Below are 24617 nucleotides of genomic sequence, written 5' to 3' on the forward strand. Positions count from 1 at the left end.
ATGTGGAAAGCACCAAGTAAAAAGAGCATGTGAGGTTGCCTCGGATGAGTAAGTGTCTTGAAAACCAAATAGAAGCCCACCAGGCAGCTGAAGGAGGAAGTGTATTCTAGGCAGAGGGAACAGGAAGTCTAAATACACAGAGACGTGAGAAGGTGGCACATTCATGGAACTGCAGTCAGTTTTATTGCTTGCTGTGGCCAAAACTTAGGGTAGAGAAGTAGCCAGAGGCTGTATAATGAATGTCCATGCATAAGAAATGGGTTTTATCTTTCAGTACTAGGAGCCGCTGAGGGCTGTTAATTGGGGCATTAATGTGACTAGGAATGTTTGGAACCGATCACTGCAAGCCTTTCCCTACCTTACTTTTAATGTCGTTCCCTAATCTTTATACTCAGATTCTTCTTTATTAAAATACAGTACCTTTTGGTGTTCCTCTTCTTCCACCCCAACCCCACCCAATCTTACTATTCTTCTTTGTTCTCTTGTCTACTGACTCGGTTCTGCCATCCCTCCCTCTCTAGGCCAGAATCTTTCTCCATTTTTCATCCCCTATACTTAATTTTGTGATTTTAAGTCTTTCATACTTTTCACAGTCATTTCCTCTACCTCCCTCACAGATTTTCTGATTTTGCTTAAGCTCTCATCATTTCTTTTCTGGGTTAATGTAACACCCACTGAACTGATGTCTTGGCCTTAGATATCCCTCATAACTCTCCCAGTGTGAGCCCTATGAAACGCAAATATGATCATCTTAAATCCCTGGTTAAGATCACCGCTCTTCAGAAAGTAGACACCCACAGCCCCTGCTGGGTGGACAAACAGAAATCATTGGTCCAGGGTAGGAAGACAATCAGACCCATCTCCCAGGAGATTAGAAATGGGCCTTGGAGCCGTGAGCCAGTCAGTCTCTGTATATACCTGAACTAAGCACTGAGAAAAAAGAAATTCTGGGCAGCCATGTTTAGTGAGTTTGTAAGTGGAACAAGAAAAATTTCTCTTCAGAGAAATGCACACAGGGAAGAGAGAATAAGAGATCATGTGGCTCCAGAGAAAGGGGACTCAGCGATCGGGTGGGTCTGTGGCCTGGTTTGGAGGGTGTGTGTTCAGTTCTGTTCTTCCTGTCTACACATCCTGACTTTGAGTTAATGTTGCTATTTTTCTTATTTAATGCCCTCCTCCCCCCAAAAAACACCCTCACCTTTTGCTAAATGTTGCTCAAGTAAGTTCTGCTTCCCACAACCAAAAACTGAAAGGCTGATGGAACCCAATTCACATATAGGCTTCTCTGACCTTGAAATTTGTGGTTTCTTCATGTCCAGTGGTTTGCCCAAGATAGAACAGATTCAAGTGCTACCCTGAATTGAAGCAGAATCTGACACACTTTCCATTGTACTCTATTATCTCTCCAAGATCATGGCCTAGAACTGAATCTCATAGGTTGGGACAGGCTTTTAATGTGCCCGGAGCTTTATTTTCATAATGGATGGCTGCTACTGCCATACAGAGTCATTGATGATGTCAGGGGTTTTGGATATTTCCGTGGAAGTCACAATGTTGTATATTTTTGAAGAAGCCAGAGAATCTTAGACATACATTCATTTGAGATTAATCTAATGCCTTTTATTTAACAGAGGAGTGTTTTGCATTGAAGATACAGAGAAAATGAAATACAGTCCTTGACCTTGAAAGTCTTTCATACTTTTAGGGGATAGTTGAAAGTTTAAAAAAATGGTGCTCATATTACTGCTGATGAAATTGAGACAGACTAGAAGATATGATTTAATCGAAGACTTAATGCTGAGCTTTCTGTTCTTTCCATGTTGAATATGTATCTTGTTTGGACACCAAATTAGTCTAAATCTTTTGGCCCAATTGGACTAGGCAGCAGTGGAAAATTGGAGGCTTGCATTATTGACTTCATAGAGAATGTGGAATCCAGCATTCTTGGAAATTACACAAGTGTTAAGAGTGCCAGCCATTAGGCCTACCGAAATAACCAACTGAGTTCTAAGAGGTCACCGTATTTAGTGAAAATGAAATAAATACATGCAAAATATTTTCAAAATTGCCTAATCAGTTGATTTCTGGTAAGAGTGAAATGTCAATAGCAATGTTGTATACTTGTTATCCTGAACTTATTGATTTTTGTAAAATTTGGACAAAGTATACTATAAAATGGAGCAAAGTATCAGCAGGGAGGGAGTCAGACACAAAAGGAATGACTTGAAAGTTCTGATAGTAGCTAGTCCAAAATGTGAGATGGCCAGGGGTGAAGGAACAGATGGAAGGAGGAAGATATATTTGCTTTGCTGTGGGATGTCATGATGAAGCTGGTGGTGGGGCTACCAATGCGTTAGAAATTGGAAGGGCTGTCCTGAGGAGTCAACTTAGCTGAAGAAATGAAATTGGCCTTGAGAGGAGGCGAGGTCAAGGTAGAGAGAGTAACTTGGTGTGTCAGACTTGAAGGAGACAGTGAGCAGGTATGCACTGTGTAAGAAAAGAGCAATAAAGTTATTGATGTCAAGCACTACTCAGAGAATTATCCAGGGCTGAGTCTGGGAGTAGAGTGTGTATCGGGGAGGTTGGCCTTAAAGAAGCCTCCCTGTGCTGACACTAACAAGGAAGCAAAGATGCAATATTCTAGAAAATTCTCTTTCTAATGTATCTTAGAAGTACAGGGATTCCATTTTGTCTATATTATTTGTATAGAGTTGACCCAGGATTTCTCTGAATTGTACAGAACTGAAGTTAAAAATTTTGCAATGGGCTGAAATCCTGAAGCATAATAATATTTTAACCACCATATCTGGAGCCCCATATATATATATTTTTTTGTCAGCCATCAGACTTTCTATTCTACATGGGATACTTCATTTAATCTTGACAATAATTCTACACTGAATTCTTTCAAGATATGAAGGATATATTGTTTATAGGCTACTGGAGTTTATGTGATTAAAAATTTAACATGAAAAATTTCAAAATTATACTAAACTTAGAAAAACTTAAACAATGAAACCTTTGTACCTATTATAATTTCTGTTAATTAACTCACAGCTGCTCTTGTTTTATCTACACCATCTCTCATTTCCTACCCTACAACTGGACTATTTTGAAGCAAATACTAAATGCCATATTATATCAAGAATTTAAAAGATAACCTAAAAATGTACTTAATATCAAATGTCCAGTCAATGTTCAAATTTCTCTCTCTCCCCTCCCCTTCAGCCCCTCACTCTCTCCTCTCTCTCTCTCTCCTCCCCCCCTCACCACACACACACTTTGGTTTGTTCAAATCAGCATTTAAAGAAGGTCTATACATTGCATTTGGTATATCTCTTAAATATCTTTTAATCTATACGTTCTCCCCCTTGTCTTATTTCCTCGACTCATTTGACCTATAGAGTTTTTCATATGCTGAATGTTAATGGTTGTATCTCATCGTATCATGAAGACTGTTCCTCTAGTTCCTCTATTTTCTTTTAATCAGTATTTACCGTTAAATCTCCATATGGCTCAGATTTATATATACATTTTTTAACAAAACCACTTTGTAAGTGGTGTTGCGTACTTCCATCAGAAAGTAATAATAATAATGCCTGATCTCTCTTTTGTGATGTTAGTGAACATCAGTGTTCATTGCCTATATCCTTGTGTCAGGAGTTTGCAAAAGGGTGATATTACGTAATTTCTTTTTTATTTGTAAGCTGAAATACCACTATAGAAAGAAAATTTTCTTCAATATCTGATTGCTCTTAAGTTCAGTTCATATAGAAAGGACAGAAAAAAGTGTTTATTTTTAGAATAATGAATTAGTTTTTAGCATCTTCCAAAATGAACAAGTGGCGTGTGTGTATGTGTGATTATGAACTCAATGGACTTAAATATATTTGATATATTTTAATATACTGGGGTTACTGTTATTACTGATGCTTAAATTATCTCATCTTTAGCTAACAGGATCCTCTTTAAATTGTCCTTTGAGTAACTTCTGACATGACCTTAGTGGGCTCTGTGTTGGCTTCCTTTTGGAATGTAAAGATGTTTCAGAGTCATCTTATAGATTTCTGGCCCAGATCTAGAGCCAGCCATTTCTCCAAAGAGGTCTGCTTTCTTTTAGTGAGAAATGGTGTTTAGAGACCATAATTTAGGTATTTGGGCGCTCAGAGTCATGGGGTTGGTCATTATTTCTAGGTCTTAACAGTAGAATGAGTTACGAAAGACATTTTTAAAAGCACGTACATCATGAGGTCATACCAGTGTTTCAAATTCAAATTTAGAGATTGCTTTGAACTTCATTTTGATTTAATATTATTTATAATTTTATAAAACTTCCAAACATGGTTCAAAATCCAAATTATGAAATAAGAAATATATAGAAAAGTTTATCTTCTAATTCTCTGTCCCACACTCTTCCTTTATCTTCATTTTATTTATTTTATTTCTCATTCTTCCATTTTTAAAAAATATAAAAATATATACAGTCTACCCTCATTATCACAGATTTCGTATTTTCAAATTCACCTACATGCTTAAATTTATTTGTAACACCAAAATCAATACTTGTAGCATTTTATGGTTATTCACGGACATGTGTAGAGCATTGAAAAATTTGTGTTACGTCAATGTGTGTTACACGGTCCTAGCTGAGGTTGAACAAAGAATACTCTGCTTTCCTGTTTCAGCTCTCATATATAAACAAATATCCTTTTTTTGCAGTGTATTTAAGAGTTGCATTTTGTGCTTCTCACATTTTTGTGCTTTTTGTTTGTGATTTCACTGTTTAAAATGGTCCCAAGGACACTGCTGAACTATTTCTAAGTGTAAGATGGCCGTGATATGCCTTACAGAGAAAATACATGTGTAGGAGAAGCTTTCAGGCATGAGTTACAATGCTTTTGGTTGTGAGTTCAATGTTAACCAATTAACAATATATGTAAATAAAATGTCTTTAAACAGAAACACATGTAAAATAAGGTTATATATTGATAAGTTGACAAAGACGTGACCAGAGTTTGCAAGAATCTAACCCTATATTTGCCCTAGGAGTAATGGCTCAGTAATGGCTCAGCATGATTCTTCAGGTAGATTTTGCTTATAGCAGTTTTTGCCTATAGACTTTTTATTGTCATCAGTTTCATTGCTGTATTTTGTGGTCATTCTTTCTATCATTAACACTTATTATGAATTGGAAAAAGTACTGAATATTTGTATTACTTTCTCGAGACAAAGCAAAGAGAACATGAAGGGCAAATGCATAAGATTTGAGTGTGTGGTAAGTTAGAGTATTGCATATAGACAGGAGTTTGGATGCTATAGGCAGTGTTCTTTCTTTTCAACCTCAGATACCTTCAGGATACTTTTCTTCCAGGAGTGGTTTGGGGCTATTAGGCTAAGGATCGGACCCTTTGCCCTACAAGGCTGCTAATGGAGAGGAGGAAAGGTCGTCCGAATTTGTGGGTAAGGACTGGAAAATCCCTGTAAACAAAACAACTCCCCAGGCCCTACTTGCCTCTGTCAGGGAGACAAGATGTTCCTTTCCTGACCTTGGTTTCCAAGGTCCCCAGACTGCACTGGGGCTGGGGTTGGAAAGGAATGACTTTTCATCATCCTTTGGATCCATCCAAGTTCCTCTAGACTTGGAAAGGCTCCCAGGGTTTTCTTAGTTCCCCTACAGAGCAAAGGCTCCCTGTAGGCTTTGCTTGTCTGAATTCCAGGGGCCGTATGTCAATTAAAGTACTTGGAAGTCACAGTCATTTGTCTCCATAACACATCTAATTTCAACTCTCCAAACTATTGCATTAGGTTCAATCCAGTCCATGGTTGTTAAGGCCATGGTGTCCAGTGGGATATTTATTATTAATAAGACCATAGAAACATGGCTAAGAACCAGACAAAACAAATAAAAACTACCATACGCTTGCAGTCCATTTTTATTATGAACTGTGCACCAAATCCCATGATTCCAGCCTTGGCATTTTCTGGAGATAAGGTGTTCCACGGCTTTGTCCTGACATGACCCTCCCTGCGTGTATGTTTAGTGGGTTGTACTCAGCAAAGGCCAATGTAAGCCCTATATATGTATATCTGTATTGCAGTGTGTAACTCTCTTGCTGATGCCCAGCATGATCAGCTGGAGGCTCATGGATGGCCAACAGTTACAGTAAAACAAAACATTTTTCTCCTTCCCGTTATCCACGGAAACATGGTGTTTAACATGTTGATCATAAAAAGTCAACAGAAAGAATCAACTTTTCACAACCTGCTTTCTGAAACTTTTGATCTCCTTTTCCAATCTGTTTTCCAAACTCCTGATCTCAGCTCAAAAATCTCTTGCTCTGTATATGAACTTAATTCTTAATAATTCTAATAATACTGATGTTTGCTTTGCCTATAGCTACACCTCAGATTGTGGGCTTAGGATGGATCCTGGGAAAGGCCTCTCATATTTCTTTCTGGCTCCTGGAACCCTTTGAATATTATGGCTCCTACTGGGTTTGCCCCAGACTTTGAATTGGAACCAGAGAGAATGGAAGGATAGTTTATTACTTATCTGTCTCTCTGTCTTCTACTGATGATTCTCTGGTTAAATCTTCAGGCATAACTAGGTACCTTTCTTAATCCCACAGCCTCAGGGGAAATAAAGTTAGTGGATCTGACTGATCATGAGGTCTACTAGGATTCTACAGTCTTGGAATAGACTACATTCTACTCAGGCTCTATTCCCTGAGGGATCTGTCCAAAGTCACCCAGTAAACTTGCACTTGCTGTTCCTAAAGAAAGAGCTACAAGGTGGTGCTGGTGCATATTGTGAATCTGAATTGAGGACTTGTACTATACATATCATTACTGAGAAAATGTGCCAGGCTAATTGAAGCAAGAGTTCAATGCTGTTTGTCACTCTGACCACCACAGTTCCTGGCAGGTGCTCAGTAAGTGCTACATTCACTTAGCTTCTGTAGGGAGGAGCCAAGATTAGGACCCAGACCCACTGACTTCTAATCACTTCCTTTCTAGTAAACATAGTTTGAACCAGAGAAGTTGGGCTTTCCAGCCATACCACTCAGTAGCTGTGAGATTGTGGATAAATCTCTTTGTGCTTCTGAGTCTTGTTTTCCTAATCCTTAGAACTGGAATAACAATAATATGCATCTTATGAGATTGTTTTGATGACCAACTTCCATTATTTAAATCAGTGGTTCTTATCCAGGAAACATATAAGAATCACCCTTAGCTAGACCTCAGGTTATCTCGCAGGGTCATGGGTTTGGGGTGGCTCCTGGGAAAGGCCTCTCATACTCTGTCTGGCTCCTAGAACACTTTGAATGACGTGATTGCTCCTGGAAGTCTGGAGGCGCAGACAGGCAAATATGTTTTGATAAAGCTTTCTTGGGTAATTCTGATGCACCCTAACCCACTCCAAACTCCTGCCTGCAGAAAACTTCTTTTAACTATAAAATTCCACATAAGTGTGAATGATTATTAGTATTCTTAACAAGTCTATACTGTATTGAGCCCTTAAAATGCTTATAGAGCTGTTGTGTTGTGAAAGGAAGAACAACAATCTCTTGAGTCAGCAGATATGGAACAAATCCAAGCTGTAAATTTCCAGCTGTGTGGCCCTGGGCAGGTTATATAACCTCCCAGAGAATCATTCTCAGTGGGAAAACAGGGTGGACTAGTGCTTAGGGTGAGATAAGGAAACCGATGTAATGACAATCTTTAAACTAAAAGGACTTCCTTAAGTTGAGGAAGTAGAAGCACACAGAGCTCAAGACATTTCTCCAAGATCAGACAGCTTATCAGTGGCAGGACTGGAATTTGAACCCAGGTCCAACTGACTCTAGAGTCACAGCTCTAATATTCTACACTGTCTTTCACAAATTTGGTAACTATTTATTAGGTGTGCCTACTATATGCTAGATAATCTTCTAGGAGACTGAAGTATACCAGGGAAGGGACTAAAAGTCCTGTTCTCATGGAGCTTTGGTATTAGAAGGTGATAAGTGCTATGGAAAGAAATTAATAAAGGAAAAAACCCCAAGCATACATAGAGATCAGGAATGTGGAGGTGAAGGTGGGGGCCAGGTTGCCTTTTTTTTTTTCTCTCTTCACTTTTTCGTCTGCCCGTCAGCTTGTTCTAGGTTTCTATGGGTCTATTTTTGTTTTATTCGTTTGTTTTGTTGTTTTAGATTCTACATATAAGTGAAACCATACAGTATTTGTCTTTCTCTGTCTGACTTATTTCACTTAGCTTAATACCCTCTAGGTTCATCCATGTTGTTGCAAATGGCAAGATTTCATTCTTTTTTATTGTTGAGTAATATTCTATTGTACATATCTATCATATCTTCTTTACCTGTTCATCTATAGATGGATACTTAGGTTGCTTCCATATGTTGGCTGTTGTAAATAATGCTGCAATAAACACAGGAGTACACATATCTTTTTAAAGTAGTATTTTTGGTTGCCTTTTTAATTAGGGTGATCCGGCTAGGCCTCACTAAGAATGAGACTTTTAAGCAAAGACTTGAAGGAGCTGAAGGAAATAGTCATGCAGTTCCCTGGAGAAAGATGGTTCCAGGCAGAAGGACCAGCCGGTACGATGACCCTGAGGTGAGGGCAAGCCTGGCAGGTTCATGGAACAGCACAGAGCCCAGTGTGGCTGGGGTAGTGTGAGCACAGGGCAGAGAAGTAACAGATGATGTCTCAGAGGCTGTTGGGGGCAGAATGCAGACCACTGCAGGACTGAAGGGTCTTTGGATTTACCCTGGAGTGAGATCGGAGCCACTGAAGGATTCTAAGTAGAGGACTAACTTGGTGTCATTTATGCTAAGTGAATCTAAAATGTCAAATTCATAGAAGCAGAGAATAGAGTGATGGTTGCCAGGGCCGGAGGGGAGGAGGAAATGGGAAGTAGCTAATCACGGGGTGTAAAATTTCAGTTAGGCAAGATGCTGAATATGAAATAATATGGTTAAAATGCTGAACTAATACCTGGCACTTAGTAAATGCTCAGTGTAGCCACTATTATTACAGTCATGTGCTGCTCAACAATGGAGAAATGCATTGTTAAGTGATTTTGTCCTTGTGCGAACATCGGCGTGTACTTACACAAACCTAGACGGTACAGCCTACTGCTGTAATTGTATGTGCTCTGCTTTCATAGGACTGGCAGCACAGTAGGTCTGTTTATGCCAGTATCACCACAGACATGTGAGTAATGGGTGGTGCTACAAAGTTACCACAGCCATGACATCTTTAAGTGATAGGAATTGTTCAGCTTCATTATAATCTTACGGGACCAGCTTCATATATGTGTTCCATTGTTGACCAAAACATCATTATGAGGCTCATGACTACTAATTATTGAAGGTCGTGATAATCTTGCTCTATTCAGAGTGCGTGGTTAGAAGGTGAGAGTAGAGAGCATCATAGGCAGGAATATGGTCACTGTCCTGCTCTCTGAGACAGCTCCTGGACTCCCTTGGATTTCTCCTTGTCACAATTGTCATTTTGGCAAAAGTAGAATTAATGGGGATCCTTTCCTGGCTATACTAACACAGCAAAGGGAACATAACAAAATCCAAATGAACAGGAAAAGGACAGCAAACTGTTGTGCCATGTGGTGCATTTGGTGTGCATGTGTGAGTGTGCATTGATGTTGGATAGTCCCCCTATAGAAGAAGGAGGAACATCCAAAATTTAGTTCAGATATTGAGGCTGATGACATTCTGTGCACCTAGAGAATTTGAGAGAAAGTTTAGTACTCACACAAGGAACTCCTGGGGAAAGCTGAGTAGGCGTGAGTAGGTCCAGGCTGGCTTCGGCAAAGCAGAGGCAATGGTTTTGGGCCTTTATAGTGGCTAAGGAGTGGGGCTGGAAAAAAGTTCCTACACGTGAGAGATTTAACTTCCCTGCTGGTGCCAAAGGCGGAGGTGAGGTCATAGGCCTTCTTATCAGCCTGTCCAGATGTGGGGCCAAAGGGGAGAGAGGGTGAGGCCTTAAAAGAAATCAGTAATCACACATCAAAAATGAGGACAGACTCTAGTACAATTGGTTATAAAGAGAATAAGAAATATCCTGCAAAAATTATTTTAAAGTAGTGAATTATTGCCATAGCAAATCGTTACTGATGTGCAAATGAATTAACAAAAGAACAAATTTACCATAACCCCAGTGACTAGTATAGGGGGTGACCAATATTTTCACTCCTCTGGTCTGAGAGATTTATGATCCCAGAAAGAATGGCTGATGATGTGAATGGCCTTTCACTAGGACTTTTGTAATACTCAAGGTGAGAGATGGCATTAGCCCAAACCAAGTGGTTATGGAAGGAATGGGTTTCACTTATTCATCATGCTGAGTGCTTACATTGTGCCAGGTACAGTCTCAGGAACCTGTGACATAACACTGAATAAAGGAGAAACGGTCCCATTCTTGAAGGATAATAAACCAAATAATTATTGGGCAAGTTACTCTGAGTTTATGTTTTCTTGTCCTTAAAAAAATGAGAATTGTTCACACACAGAGAGACAAATGCAGGCATGAGTGCTTGGCATGTGGTGGGTGCTCGGGAAGAATTAGCTTGTGCTTCCAGAATGCATTTGATGTGACCCATCTTTACTTCCCATGAGCACATTTGATTCCAGGATTGCTTTGAGCCTGGAATAGTGGTGAGGTGCTGACTATAAGTTGAATTCTTTCATCCAGACATAGGTCCTGAAAGGAGATGGGATGTGCACTACAAGCTATGTTGAATACCTCTTTAGAAACTTGAGCAAGTCCTCAGGGTTTTTCAGACATTCTAGCTTACTGTATTTGTGGCTTCCCAAAGGAAATGTGTGGAGAGTTAGCCAGTGCATTGAGGCTCTCGGAGGGCAGAAACTGTATGGTGAAGAAGAAAGAACATTGCTCTGTGTCTTGGCTCTGTCACTCTCTAATAGTGTGACCCTGGATAAAGGTGAGGCTTCTCTTGAGTTTGTTTTCTCATTTGAAAAATGGGCATAAGTCAGGAGAAGGTCCAGGTTTTGTGGGGGTTAAAATTTATACAATTTTGGGACCCTGTTTAAGAAAAAAAATGCAAATTTATGAATATAAAATTAGTTATAAAACTTGGAATGAGAAAAAGAGTCACCATAAATTACAAATTAAACACATACACAAAAATACTAAAACGTTATACAATTATAAAAATAACATACTGACATACCTTTATAATACTTTTTCCTATTTTTTTTTTTTGGCTAATAGCTGTCTGATGATCTTTTTATAGTATTTGTTTTTAGAGAGAATAGAAAGATACTATATTCTTCCTGATTTTGCTGATCAAAATGTTATTATTAAGAGTATTGAGAGAATTTTTTTTTCTTAGCTTCTCTAATATTATGTAAATTTTTAGGGATCAATTTTGGGAAACCTATCAAGTTCAAAAAATATGTAAATATAAGCCATATTCAAGTATTCTTGTATAGTACTTGTATAGTATTAAAGTATATCCAAGAACACTCTCTGAAATGAGAGTATTCTTTAAGCAGTTTGTCATCAATGTTCTGTGTTGTCATTGTCAATGTGTTAATCAGCAAAGAGAATTCCAATGCATTTGTATCATTCCCTGTTCATTAATGGGATTATCAAATAATCCAGCAGTCTCTTTATTACTTCTATTTAGAATTTATCTATTCCTTTTCAGGATTAACTACATTTGTTAGCAATCCGAATTTTGGTTTTTGTAACAATTTCATCATAGAGTCAGAATAATTTCTGTTCATTTCATAGCTCATGTATTTCATGAATTTATTTGAATATATTCTCAGTTCTTTAAGAAATTCATGATCTGCTTTGGTCCTACTACCTCAGGGAATTATTGGAGAGACTCGCATGGGGTGATATAAGTGAAGAGAACTTGTAAATGGCAAAATGTTATGCTCTTATAAATTAATGTAATTCTCTGTTGCCCAACCCCTGCTCCCGCCACCCCGCACACCCCTGGGCCTTGCAGAGTTCAGAGGCTCCCACTGTGAGTGTGCAGTGAAGATCCATGAGTTGATTTACTGGTTCCCTTTCTAAAAATCTGGGAGGAGGGAAGGGGATGGAAGTAAAGTATTAATTCTTTTTTGTCACTGTCAACTTGCATCATGTTTTCTCTCTAGGATAAACAAGATGAAGAATAACACTTAAGATTCTCTTTAAAAGTTTGCTTTTAGAAAAAAAATAATCCCTGAACTTCCTTATTTCTAAAGGAGAGTCTTTGATCAGGAGTTTACCTTGTTTCTGTGGCCTGGGCCATATGATGAGATGGAGGTCCTTCCCCCATTCATTAATCCTGAAAATATGTCCCTGATAGGAGATCAAGGCTGGGCGGATGTGGCTCACCCCACACTTTCTCTGTTATTCCCTCCCAATAAGGCTTCTGTCCCCTGAAATCTTTTCAAGTGTACCTCAAGGGCAGGTTTCCAGCACAGCGTGGACCCTTCTGGAGCTTAGATTTAAATGCCGAGTCTCAAGCAATCTACCTTTAAAGTAGATTTTCTGATTTTTCTATTTGAAAACTCACTCCTCAGGGGTAATTTTATAGGAAAAAAATGCACGAGGGAAATTAATTTTACTTGATGATACTTTTAAAATGAATAATAGAGCAGATATACCCTTAAAAATGTGCTGTTGGCATTTCTGTTCGTTTTTCTAAGTGTGATTATTTAAGCCTGGTGATTCCAGTGGGCTGTCTATGGAACTGAGAGTTATCACCTCCTCCTGAAAGTCTTCTTTGATGCATATACTCCATATCACAGCCATGGCCTGCCTGACAAACCTTAGCTCAATAGCTTGAATCATTCAAAGCAGAAAGCTTCTTTGAACTTCCTGCCACTCCCCAAGACACTATATGTTCACTTACATCGTAGAACTCATCACGTTAATACTATCCGTTGCCTTGTCTGCTTCCTGTCTAAATGCCAGCTCCCTGAGGTCAGGAACTATGGTTTTCGTCATCTCTCAGGCTTCATTACTCGTAGGTGCTCACTGAGTCTTCCCGCCTGGACTTATCCTATAGTGGGCTCCTGACACTTACTGAACATAGCTGAGCTACAGGGTCCTCTGCACTCTGCCCTGGAGGCTCAGCTATTCCCAGGTAGGTCAACCCTGCCATAGGCACAGTCTCTCCAGTCCCCCAAACCTAGGGCCACACCTGCTCATTCCTTCTTGTCTGCACAGCATGGCCCTGGCATGTTGGATGGAGCCCTCTGAAGAGAAGACGGTTGCCACTCATGGCAATGAAGGCAGATGAGCTGGTTTTCCTTGTAAGTTCAGGCTATTTGGTGTTAGCATAGCTCTTTGAGAGTGGGCTTGCCAGGATCCACCTGGAGGGAGAGGTCTCGTCTGTTGTCTAACTAGTTGCACATATTGGGGCTCAAGTTGAGGTTAAGGAAGCTCTAATTCTCAGAAGGCCTTGCCCAGGCCCAACAGTAGGTTTTCCAGGGAGAAGATCCCAAGACTCTAGCTATGCGCTGCTCTTGGTCACCCTGACTCCAGAAAGAAATGGCAGCAAACTGAGATGGTGATAAATTGCCTTTGAAAGCAGAGGAAATTGGATTTTGTGAAAAGTCATTTATTTTCTTCTTTCCCTTTATCCCCACAGCCACTAATATTTGACTCACAGGTCAGCTCGATTGAGCGGAATGCTTTTGATGAGCTGGCCTCACTTGTGGAACCCAACCTGGCCCACAATAACCTCTCTTCTTTGCTCCATGACCTCTTCACCCCACTGAGGTACCTGGTGGAGTTGCACCTACATCACACTCCTTGAAAAAAAAAAAAATAGAGGAGATGCCATTTCAGCACCAGGTAGCTAGGAGCTCAGGTATAGAAAAAACTAGATACAAAAAGTGGGTAGTCCTTTGAACTAACCTAACAGAATGAAGAAGTTAATTTGTGATATAATTTGGAAATTAATTGATAAATGTTTATTTTGTACCATCCTTCTATTCTTTTCTGTATTAATTTAAGTAACATGTGTTGAAATTTTTCTGCATGCCAAGCAATGGTCTAGAGATTAGAGATACAGGATGAATAGCATCTAGTCTTTGTCTCTGAGCATTCTATACTTGAATATTAAGCACCTACTATGTGTTAAGTTTTACGCTGGAGCTGATACTGTAACAATGAGAGACACGAGAGATGTCAAGATTCTTAAAGTTCAGAGACACACAAACTACTCATTTCTCAGCAGACTAATAAGAGCTATGACAGCTGTAGGTACAAGGTGTGCAAGATAAGAGTCCTAAAGTTCAACCAGAGGTGAACAGCGGAGTCTTTCAAAAGGAGTGACATTAAATGTTCAGCAAATAAATAGAAACTTGCCAGTTAGGAAGAAAAAGAAACATGGTATGAGAGAGTGTGGTCTATCTGGAGAGGTGGATGTGAGGCAAAGTGTATCTGTGCGGGGAGACTGCAGGAGCTGGGCTTGAGGGGTGGTCAGGTACCAATAGGCCCTTCTGGTGAGAGTGAGTGAGGCCATTCAGCTGGTGTGTAGACAAGGAATGGAAAGTAGTAAGAACAAAGGTTGACAGTATGGGTCAGGGCTAGACCACGGTGGCCATGAATGCTGGGCTAAGGAGTCTAGACTTCATTCCATCAGAAATGGGGCTATCTACAGAAGGATTTTGGCGGAGACAGACTCAGAGTTTATTCTACCTACTTTGACTTCCTCCCTCTCACATCCTTGACCAAGCTCTCCACAGCCAGTATTCACAGCATCCCCATCAGAGCCAGAATCATTCTTATTACCCCTTACTTTCTCCTTCCTATTTGTTGCACATCTGACTCTCCACCTTCCATCTAGTATGTACTCTTCCAGGTGTCAAGGCTCCTAATAAGTTTTGGCAGAAACAAAACCTTGATAATGATTTTCTTAGAGTAAAAATATTACCTCAGAGACTGAATTGTTGAGATTATTTACTTTTACTAAACACCTAGGGGTCCAGATTGTGAGATTAGTATGTGGATGACCTCACTCTCTGCTCTTCATTCAACTTTGGTAAGCACAAAAAAGTCTAAGTTTTCATTGCTTTATTAGTTTCTTACACCACCTCCTGCCCCCAGTCCCTGAAAGAGGAGTAGGGAGGTTACCTGAAAGTAAAAAAGGTGTTGCCAATTCTCTGTGCTTGATCTGCCTGTAAAATCCATTTCCCAGAGAAAAAGAATGAACCAGCACAGGGGATGCGAAGAGCACAGAGCAGGAGCCAGGAGGCACACGTGGCTCTCCTATTTGTGGGCCGGTGCCTCGTTTCCCTTCTGAAAATTACCTCTTTAAATCCAGTGGTCTTTGTACTAGCTTAGTTTAGCTGGTAAAGTGAATTGTTCATTCATTCATTCATTCACTCAAAACATATTGTTCACCTCCATTGTGGTCAGTTTTGACGTACAAAAAATGAAAAACCACATCTCTGCTCTCAGGATAAGATAGTCCATTGTGATTGTACGTAAATGGAGAATGGGGCAGGAGCCTGCTCTTTCTCCAATGAAGGATAATGGTGTTCAAATTGATTTTAATATACTTTAGTCCTTACAGGAAAGCCTTTAACCTCGAAAAGACTGACTTATTTGCCTATGCTGTTCCATCAATCTGTCCCAGTGGTTTGCACAAGCCCTGTGCATTTTTCAAGTCTCAGCCAAAATGCTGTGACAAGCCTTGTGAAGCTTCTCTACTTAGCCAAGGCAGGCTTGAGGGCTCCTCTCTGTTCCTGGCATGGAGTCCATTCCAGTGCTTTCTCACCAGGTTATGAGCTCTGCTGTGAGCTCTCAAGGGCAGGGAATGCACCTCTCTTCTCTGAGTCTTCAGCTCTCAGCACAGGACCCGGCACACAGCAGGTGCTCATTAAATTCATGATTGAATGAGAATGAATAAAGGGGCTGGGCTCATTGGCTTGGGCAGATGTGCAGTTCACATTCCATGTCACTGGTCAAGTCCAAAACTTGGCATGCAGCAAGGCAAGGATGCAGACACCTGTAAATAGTTGTGTTGACTCTTTGAAGGGACGGGTCCAGAAAAGTAGAAGCAATTAGATCCAAGTGCCAAGAACCTAAAAGCCTGTGGGAATGTTTCCAGCTAATCTGGCTGAGAATTTGAGGAGAGTTTAAGGTAGGACAGTGACACCTAGTGGTGGAACAAAGACCACCCAGATGTCAGGCTTCCCATCCAGTTCATCTCTCACCTCCTGTTCCCCGGGCTGGTGGGGATTCTGTGATGATGCTAGTGGGGACCTCGGAAGGATGTGTGCTGTCCCAGACCCTGACAGGACTACTGGTTTCCATGGAGGAGTGGATGGGCTGACTGTCAAAAACTCAAATGTTGTGCCTATAGTTAATAATACTGTATTGTACACCTAAACATTGCTTAAATGTTCTTATTACAATTACACACACACACACACACACACACGCACTACACACACACACACACTGATTCTGTGACAGGACCAGAATTGATGATTGTAGAGGCCCCCTGGTCAACCCTCTTTGAGTCTGGATAGCGAAGACCAGCCAAAAGACACACAGCAAATTAGTCCCAGAGCCAGGCCTAGAATCCAGGTTTTCTGATCCTCAGAAGTCCTTCTGCTCCATCATTTTTCATCTCCTGATGGTAATTCTAACTGGGACAGCACCCCAGAATGTGACCTTATTTGGATATTAGGTCTATCCAGAGGTAATCAAGTTAAAATGAAGTCCTTAGGCTGGGTCCTAATCCAATACCACTTATAAAAAGGGGAAATTCAGAGGCAGACCCATAGGGAGGGAAGGAAGTTTAAGGATGTGGTTCACCAGGCACCTCCTTACCACAAAATGAGGAAACCGTGGCGCAGAGAGGCTAAGTAACTTTTCCTGGACACACCGCCATTACAGCTTAGAACCAAGATTTAAACCCAGGTCTGTTTTCTCCAAGAGTGCATATGATCTTTCTAATTTATCACAATTGGTTATTTTGGTGGAATGAGGCAGACTCCCAAGATTCCTCAAAATACCACACAGAAAGAGTTGAGGGGTCTGGAGGAGGGGAGAGAATGGCATGCTCAGGAGGTGGGAAGTGAGGGTGAATTTATAGGATGAGATGTAATTGTCATATATTGTTGTAGGTTGAAGCATATCCCTCTATCTGCAATTCATATGTTGAAATTCAAACTTTTAGTACCTCAAGATGTGACTGTATTTGGATATAGGGTCCCCCCCCCGCCGACAGAGGTAATCAGGTTAAAATGAGGTCATTGGGATGAGCCCTAATACAATATCACTTTTACAAAGGGGATATTTGAAGACAGATTCTTATAGAGGGAAGAAGATGTAAAAAGACATGGGGAAAAGATGGTCATCTACAGCCAAGGAGACATCCTGGAACAGATCCTCAGCCTCAGAAGGAACCAACCCTGCCAACACCTCAATCTCAGACTTCCAGCTTCCAGAGCTGTGAGACAATGAGTCTCTGTTGTTTAATCCAGCATTCATGGTATTTTATTATGGCAGCCCTTGCACACTAATACAGACAGCCTGGACTGAGAAGCATTCTGACAGAGCCGTAGCTTTCAGAATGTGATAACATCATTAAAGACTCCAGAGATGGCTGCTTCCCCCAGTGGGAGAGAGGGAGGCCATCCTGTCTGCTCAGACTGCCAACAGTGCCTTATCCCATTCACATAGCCTGTTTTGGCAGAAGGAATGAGGATATTCTTTTCAAGCCTGTCAACTTCCTAACCCAGTTCCACCCCCACTGCTCTACATCCTGATGGATTTCTAGCCATCAGTCATTCTTTCAGGCCTGTCCTCCATAGCTCTCTTACAAAGAGATGGTTACCAGACACAACTCGATTAGTCTTAAATGTAGTTTAATCATGGCTTTGCATGGCGCATACTTTTATAAAAAATAACACTGTTTTAGCCCAGGCCCTGATCCACTTCTTCAGGGGCCAGCGGACATTCTGTATCCTCCACCACCAAATTCTTCTGAGTTCTGTCAGAAGGAACAGCTACGGAGAATGAGCAGGCTCTCTGAGGAAGGAGCCATCTGTGGCCCATGGGGGTTGAGGAGCAGGACTCTGCTGGCCATGGGGAGGCCGTTGTGAGAATGAAAGTAAGGCAGATTAAATGTTCTGCCTCAGAAGAGACTCATTTTTATAACGCTACATGTCATTCTGGCTAGAAGATCCTTCTGACTAATGTAGAGGCCCTCTGAGGCTTTTCTGGAAGATTCCTGGGGACTTCATCACTTACCTTATAAAATGACCCTTGACCTTTTTGGAAAGAAGGATTTCTCTGGAGGAATACTTTGCTTTTTTTTCAGTTGTGTAGGTGGACATCATCAGGTAGTCTGCACAGATGGTAAGGGTTGGTCACTGTCATTTGTCTTCTAGATGAGGTCTTTTTACAGAGGAACTACATTAGGTTCACCTCAGAGTTTAAAGAGCAAAGATTCTTGGGTTCTCACTCCCCAAGAAACTGAGTCAGGAGTCAGGGCTTAAATCTAGGAATTTGTATTTAAAAAATATCCCCAGGTATTTTTTTAAATTAAGTGCAATTAAGTCTGGGAAGCTCAGTTCCTCATTTCTATATTGCTATTCTATATATCTTTAACAAATATTCATTGAGCACTTTCCCTGTTCTAGAAACTGGGCAAAGACTTAAGGATATAAGGATCAAAGACAGTTTTTGTCCCCAGGTATTCCACCGTTTAATGGAAAAGACAGACAGACTGATAACAGACATTTACTATACAGTGCCATAACTGCTTGGGTAGAATTAGGTCCAGGAATGCTGAGAGCATTAAATCTGTTTTAAGGGTGTGGGTGAGAGTGGGGTTAGGGCATTGGTTTTCACCTGGAGACAGTTTTGTCCCAAGAGATATTTGGTAATGTCTGGAGACATTTGGTGGGTACGAGTTGAGAGGGGGTGATACTGGAACCTAGTGGGTAGAGGGCAGAGAAGGCTGCTCCTAAACATCCTATCATGTACAGGAAAGTACCCCACAGCGAAGACTTATCTGGCCCCAAATGTCCATAGTGCTGACCTTGTGAAACTCTGGGTTAGGGAAAGTGTCCCGGGGGGTTGAAACTGACAAGGCGCCCAAGGTGGGGAGTCGGCGACAGAAGGTACTGCAGAGCAGAAGAAACAGCACTTCCGAAGGCCCAGAGACCCTGAGCAGGCACATTCTGGGAGCTGTGTGACAACATGCGAGCTGGCACGTGGTGAGGGAAGAGGCCAGACGTGTTGCATGGGACTTGGGTTCCTTGCATTGCAGGGCAGATTTCTTCTTTAAGACCAGAGGAAGCCACTAAAGGCTAAGCAGTCAGTTGCAAAAGTGAACTTGAATTTTAGAATTATTACTCTGATATAAGTTTGAGGGATATGCCGAGGTGGAGGTTTGGGGGACCAGGGAGGACTCAGGTCTCTGAACAAAGAGATAGAGACAAACCTGTCCAAACCCAGAAAAAGTCTAAGAGCTGAGAGAATGTGCCAGGTGGGAAACCAGCGGGGAGATGGAGACTGTGGGAAGCCAAGAGAGGTCAAGCCGCCTGCTTGAGATGCGCTTTTAAGCAACTTTGGTAGACCTGGAAATTTTAGCAGAAAATCTTAAAGACAAATGTACTGTAACAATTGTTTTATCTTATGGGACTGCTCAAATAATGGCTTAAATCCCTCGTAACTATTTCCCTACCTGAAGTTGAGCTTCCTCCCTGATACCAAGAACTGGGCTGTCATCATTATTAGGATACATGCTATTATATTCTCCATAATAGTCCTATAAAGTTGATGTTATCCCCAATTTATATATTTGAAAATTGAGATACAGTGAGGTTAATTATATGAATAGTATATCAGCAGTTGCTGCACAACAAAACCCTACCCCCACCCCTTCAAATCAGTGGCTTATTACTACTGCTCATGAGTTTATAGGGAGCTGAATGACTTTGCTGATCTTGGCTGGGCTCTCTCACCTGTCTGGAGATTGGCTGAGATAACTCAGCTCTGTTTCACATGGTCTACTCAGGTTAAGCTGAGCATGTTCTCACAGTAATGGCAGAGACTCGATAGAGGAAACAGAAATGTAGAAGCCCTTTATCAAGTCTCTGCTTCAAGTCTGCTACTGCTGCATTGGCAAAAGAAGTCACACTGCCGAGGCCAGAGTCAGGGTGGGGGGGGTCTGAAGGTTGTTACAAAGCTATGGGCACAGATAGAGGGAGGCTACTAATTAGAGCCATTAATCCACTCAGTCTACCCGAGCGAGTAGTGGCAGAGTCAGGATTTGAGCCGGATTCTTCAGATTCCAAAGTGTGTGCTTTTCCTACCAGACTCTCTTGCTTTGCTAATAAGTACAAGATCAAGAAAAACAATGTACATCAGTTGGGACTTGGCATCAGTAAAAACATTTTCATCAATATGATTTTAACTGAGGCTTAAAACAACCCCGTGAGGCTGGCAGTACTGATATCTTTGTCCGAAATAAAAAAGGCAAATCTTTGGAAACCTAAAGAGTTAATTTTCTTAGTAAGCAAAGGATGCTTGTGCATCAAAAAGAAAAAGATAACTCAATAGAAAAGAGCAAAAGGCCATAAACAGGCAATACATAGAGAAAGAAACATAAATGAACCAAAAAAAAAACCACATGAAAATATGCATATTATTCAAAATAAAGAAACATGAGATGCAAAAAGTGAGATCATTTTCACCTATTGAATTGACATAGAACTTTAGGTTCCGTGATACCCAGTGCTACTTGGGGGCTAGAAACAGAAAGCCTTCTCTGTTGTTGGTGGGAGAACAAATTGGTATGATACATTTAGAGGGTAATTTTGGCAATAATATAAAAAATATGCACATGAAATTTGACTCAACTATTTTATTTTTAGGAATTTACCCTAACACTAGATGTACATGAGTCTGCGAACATATACACAGCATTGTTTGCAATAGCCAAAGATTAAAAACACCATAAGTCACTATTAGAGAATGGGTTATGTAAATAAATTTTATTTCAATGTTATACAGACTGGAGTGTAGGTGAAGGAATGAAGCAGATCTCTATGTTCTGACATGGAAAGATCTCTAAGACGTCTGATGAGAGAAAAGAATAGCAAGTTTGTGAATGAGATATACAGTTTTCATTCATATGAAATGAAGATATACATATCCATGCTTGTGCCTACATAGAAGTTATCTCAAGGGACACCTAAGAAGCAGTTAGTAGTGGCTAATTCTGAGGAGGAACCACAGGGAGGGTGGAGGAAAGGACAACTCTACTTTTTACTTCTCTCTCTTCTTCACTGTCTGATTTATTTCCCCATGAACACAAACTACTATTGTCTAAAGAAAATAGAGAACAGATTGAGAAGAGGTTACTATATTTGAGTATCTCTTTTTTATTGGCGTATCTTAACTTTATAGTTGGCCAATTTGCTCAATTAACAATTCTGTTTTACTGTTCTCATCTCCATCTATTAGGAAGACTTTATTCTTGCTCAGCATTAATACTTAAGAATGGCCAGGGATTGTTTCCAAGGAAACCCATCTATAATCAGAAGTTATTGGCATGAGCTATATGGCCACAGATAGGGTCTTGTTTCTTAGCAACTTACCCCAAATTTCTCTTTTTAATTAAAATCATACATTTCCTTAAAAGCCTATTCATAGCAGAGACATAGAAGGTCATTTATTCTTGTTGATGAAATTCACTCCTTGAAAAAAGTCTTTGGTGAATGCGAAGTGAAATTCCAAAACATCCTCCCACACAAGGGTGCTCTCTTTGTTAAGCGCATAAATCTGTCGTTGCTTTCTACCCAGCTACAATTAACCCCGTTCAGGTTTCTGCCTTTGCCTTCCTCAGGGCAAGTATAAACGGTGGGTATGGATTCCTGACCTGCTTGTCCCTGGGGTTTCCTATCAAGGCTGAATCAGCTCAATTAGGGGAAGCAGCTTCCTGATGTTGATACCACCCTTTTGGTGACCTGAACTCAAGGCTGACAGTACTAGCCAATCAAGGCCTTTTCTCCTATTGTGTGCTGACAGAGCCCCACAGCCCTTTGTCATTGCTCTGCTCTGGGAAGTCACATCACTATGCTGGAGCTGCCTCATGGGATGAGACTTATCATCCTGCCCTGGCGAAAACATGTAAACCATGATAAGTATCAAAAATTACATAATTGCCAACATTGTCTATCTCCTTAAGTGACCCACTGAGGAGGACAAACATTACTTCTGTGATATTCCTGATGAAAATGATGTGTTCGAAATATAATTGTGAGGAAGCATTTGGTAAACTTGATCTGAGGAATACCCTACCAAATAACTTCAAAACTGTCAAGGTCACACAAGACAGTAGTCTAAAGAACGGGACATAGTTAGAAACTGGCGAAAACATCATGTCATGTGTTTACAACTCTTCTGTTTTCATGGAAGTACTCCTGGAGGGCAACATTTGTTGTTATCAGTTATTTGGACCCTTGGAGGATTCCTTTTTTTGGATTATTCCCCATGAGGCTGTTGAGATTTGGACTGAAGGGATTCTGGGGTTAGAGAGGGTAGGAAGAGAGACTTAGGGAAAGGACTGTCACCCAGGAAAGGCCTGCATGGGATCTCTGGGAAGACAGAGGGTCCTGCGAGGTCTTTGGCTGTGTGAGGGAGGGTGTCAGGAACCCCAAGGCTGAATGGATGACAGAGGCTGTGACTCAACCTTACCTACCGAGCCCTAAGTTCCAGCACCCCTGGGTGATTTGGATAGGTTGCTTCTCCATCATTCAGCAAGTACTTATCGGTGCTGTCCTGGGTGCTTGGGCTACAGCCTGTGAGCAGTCTCCTATCTGCACAACAGCAGGTTTGGATTTGATGATGATCAAGCTCCCATCTCCCATAGCTTCTGACTCTATCTCATGATTCCTGCCTCTCTAGCTTTAAACTCTGTCCTGCTAGAGACAGGTTTGGGTCTGGAGGAGAACAGAGGTCATGTTTTCACTGCTCGGAGTCTTCCTGGCATGATTATTCTGGCTAATGGAGAATCTCTGCCAGGGCTTTACTGATATGACTTACAGCCTAGATGGATAATGGGCTCTCCACACCCTCAAGATTGGAGGGTGTACTCTTACCGAATGTGCTGGGATCTTGAAGATCCCATTTCACTCTCTACGTTGAGGTAAATAAAGCTCCTAGATGGTGGCAGGTAGATGTTGAGGAGCCAGGATTGTCAGGGCTAATGATGTGGCCTGAATTTTTGTTGAGCAGGTTTCTTTGAGGCTGACTCCCATAGGCTTGCTCCCTCAAGCAAGAGAGTGATCTCAGTCTCCCTTGCTGGGTGGCAGATGGTGAAACCCTGGATGCTGGAGGTGAGAGAGGGAATGATGACAGCCACTTTGGCCCAGTTGACAAGCTTCAGGGCCTAATTATAACCCACCAGGACACTTCAATATGGAGTGTGTTTGGAGACACAAGAAAAAAAGAGTGATCACAATATGAGTTGAGAGAGGCAATTGAAGGCAAACATTGGGAGGAGATAAGGGAGGAGTGGTATTACCTGAGGCTGGGAGTCAGAGTTTGGAGACAGACCAATCTGGGTTATTAACCTCTCTCTCTCTAAGCTTCAGCTTTCGATCTATCAAAGGGGGGAGGGTTGTGATAATACCTTCCTCAGGGCATTATTGTGAGATTAAATAAAATAATGCAGTTTTTAGCATTCACTTTGTCACCTAACAAGCGCTCAAGAATGTTAGCTATTTTTATAATAATAACTATTTAATCACATTCTGTGCCAAGCATCGCAATAGGTCGACAATTTAAGAAGATTTTAGCGATGAGCAATGTACCTTGAATACACTACTCATTTACATAGAACAGTTGCAGCTAGAAAGATGTACCAGGATCATCTAGTCCGAGTTTTAGTGCCCTAACCTGCAAATTGGCAGATGAGCCCTGCCCTATAAGATTGCTATGAAAATTAACTAAAAATGGTGCCCCTGGCAGAGACAGTGGGTACCCAGAACTCTCTCATGTTGGCTAAAGACCAGGTTCTAGGGAGGCAGGAAGCCCCTGCTTGAAAAATGTGGATAGACTGTTGGACACAGGAAATAAAAGCTTTCAGAGGGGACACGGACAGTGGAAGTCTGTTTAGTTATGAGACCTGGCTGCCATGATGGGGATGGATGCTCCTGGGGTGCTGAGCAGCTGCCCTGAGGTTGCTCTCCCTTCACTTCATCTCAGACTGGAATTCAGAGTCTCCTTTTCTTTCGTTATGTCCCACTAATTGGAGTTAGATGTTATTTTCCTAGCACAAACCACACCTATACTGCGTTGCCTACAATTTCCAGTATTGATTCCTTTCACATAGACTCAGATCCTAAGGATGTAAGAAAATCAATCAAACCTTATAATCCTTCTGGATTTTTATTATTTTTTCCTGTGTATTTTACAGATGTCTCTCCCGCATCTTTATCAAGTTCTCTCAAAGTATTTGACTTAGTTTCCACAGAAACAAATACTCTCTTCCTTTTCACACTGGAAGTTCATAATTTTATCTAGGATTTAATGAAATGATTCAATTACAAAACAAGGACAATGAATAGATGAAAACTGATTCTTAGTATTATGTA

Source organism: Pteropus medius, unplaced genomic scaffold (genome assembly GCF_902729225.1).
Source record: "Pteropus medius unplaced genomic scaffold, Ma_sr-lr_union100, whole genome shotgun sequence".
In the NCBI taxonomy this organism is placed as follows: domain Eukaryota; kingdom Metazoa; phylum Chordata; class Mammalia; order Chiroptera; family Pteropodidae; genus Pteropus; species Pteropus medius.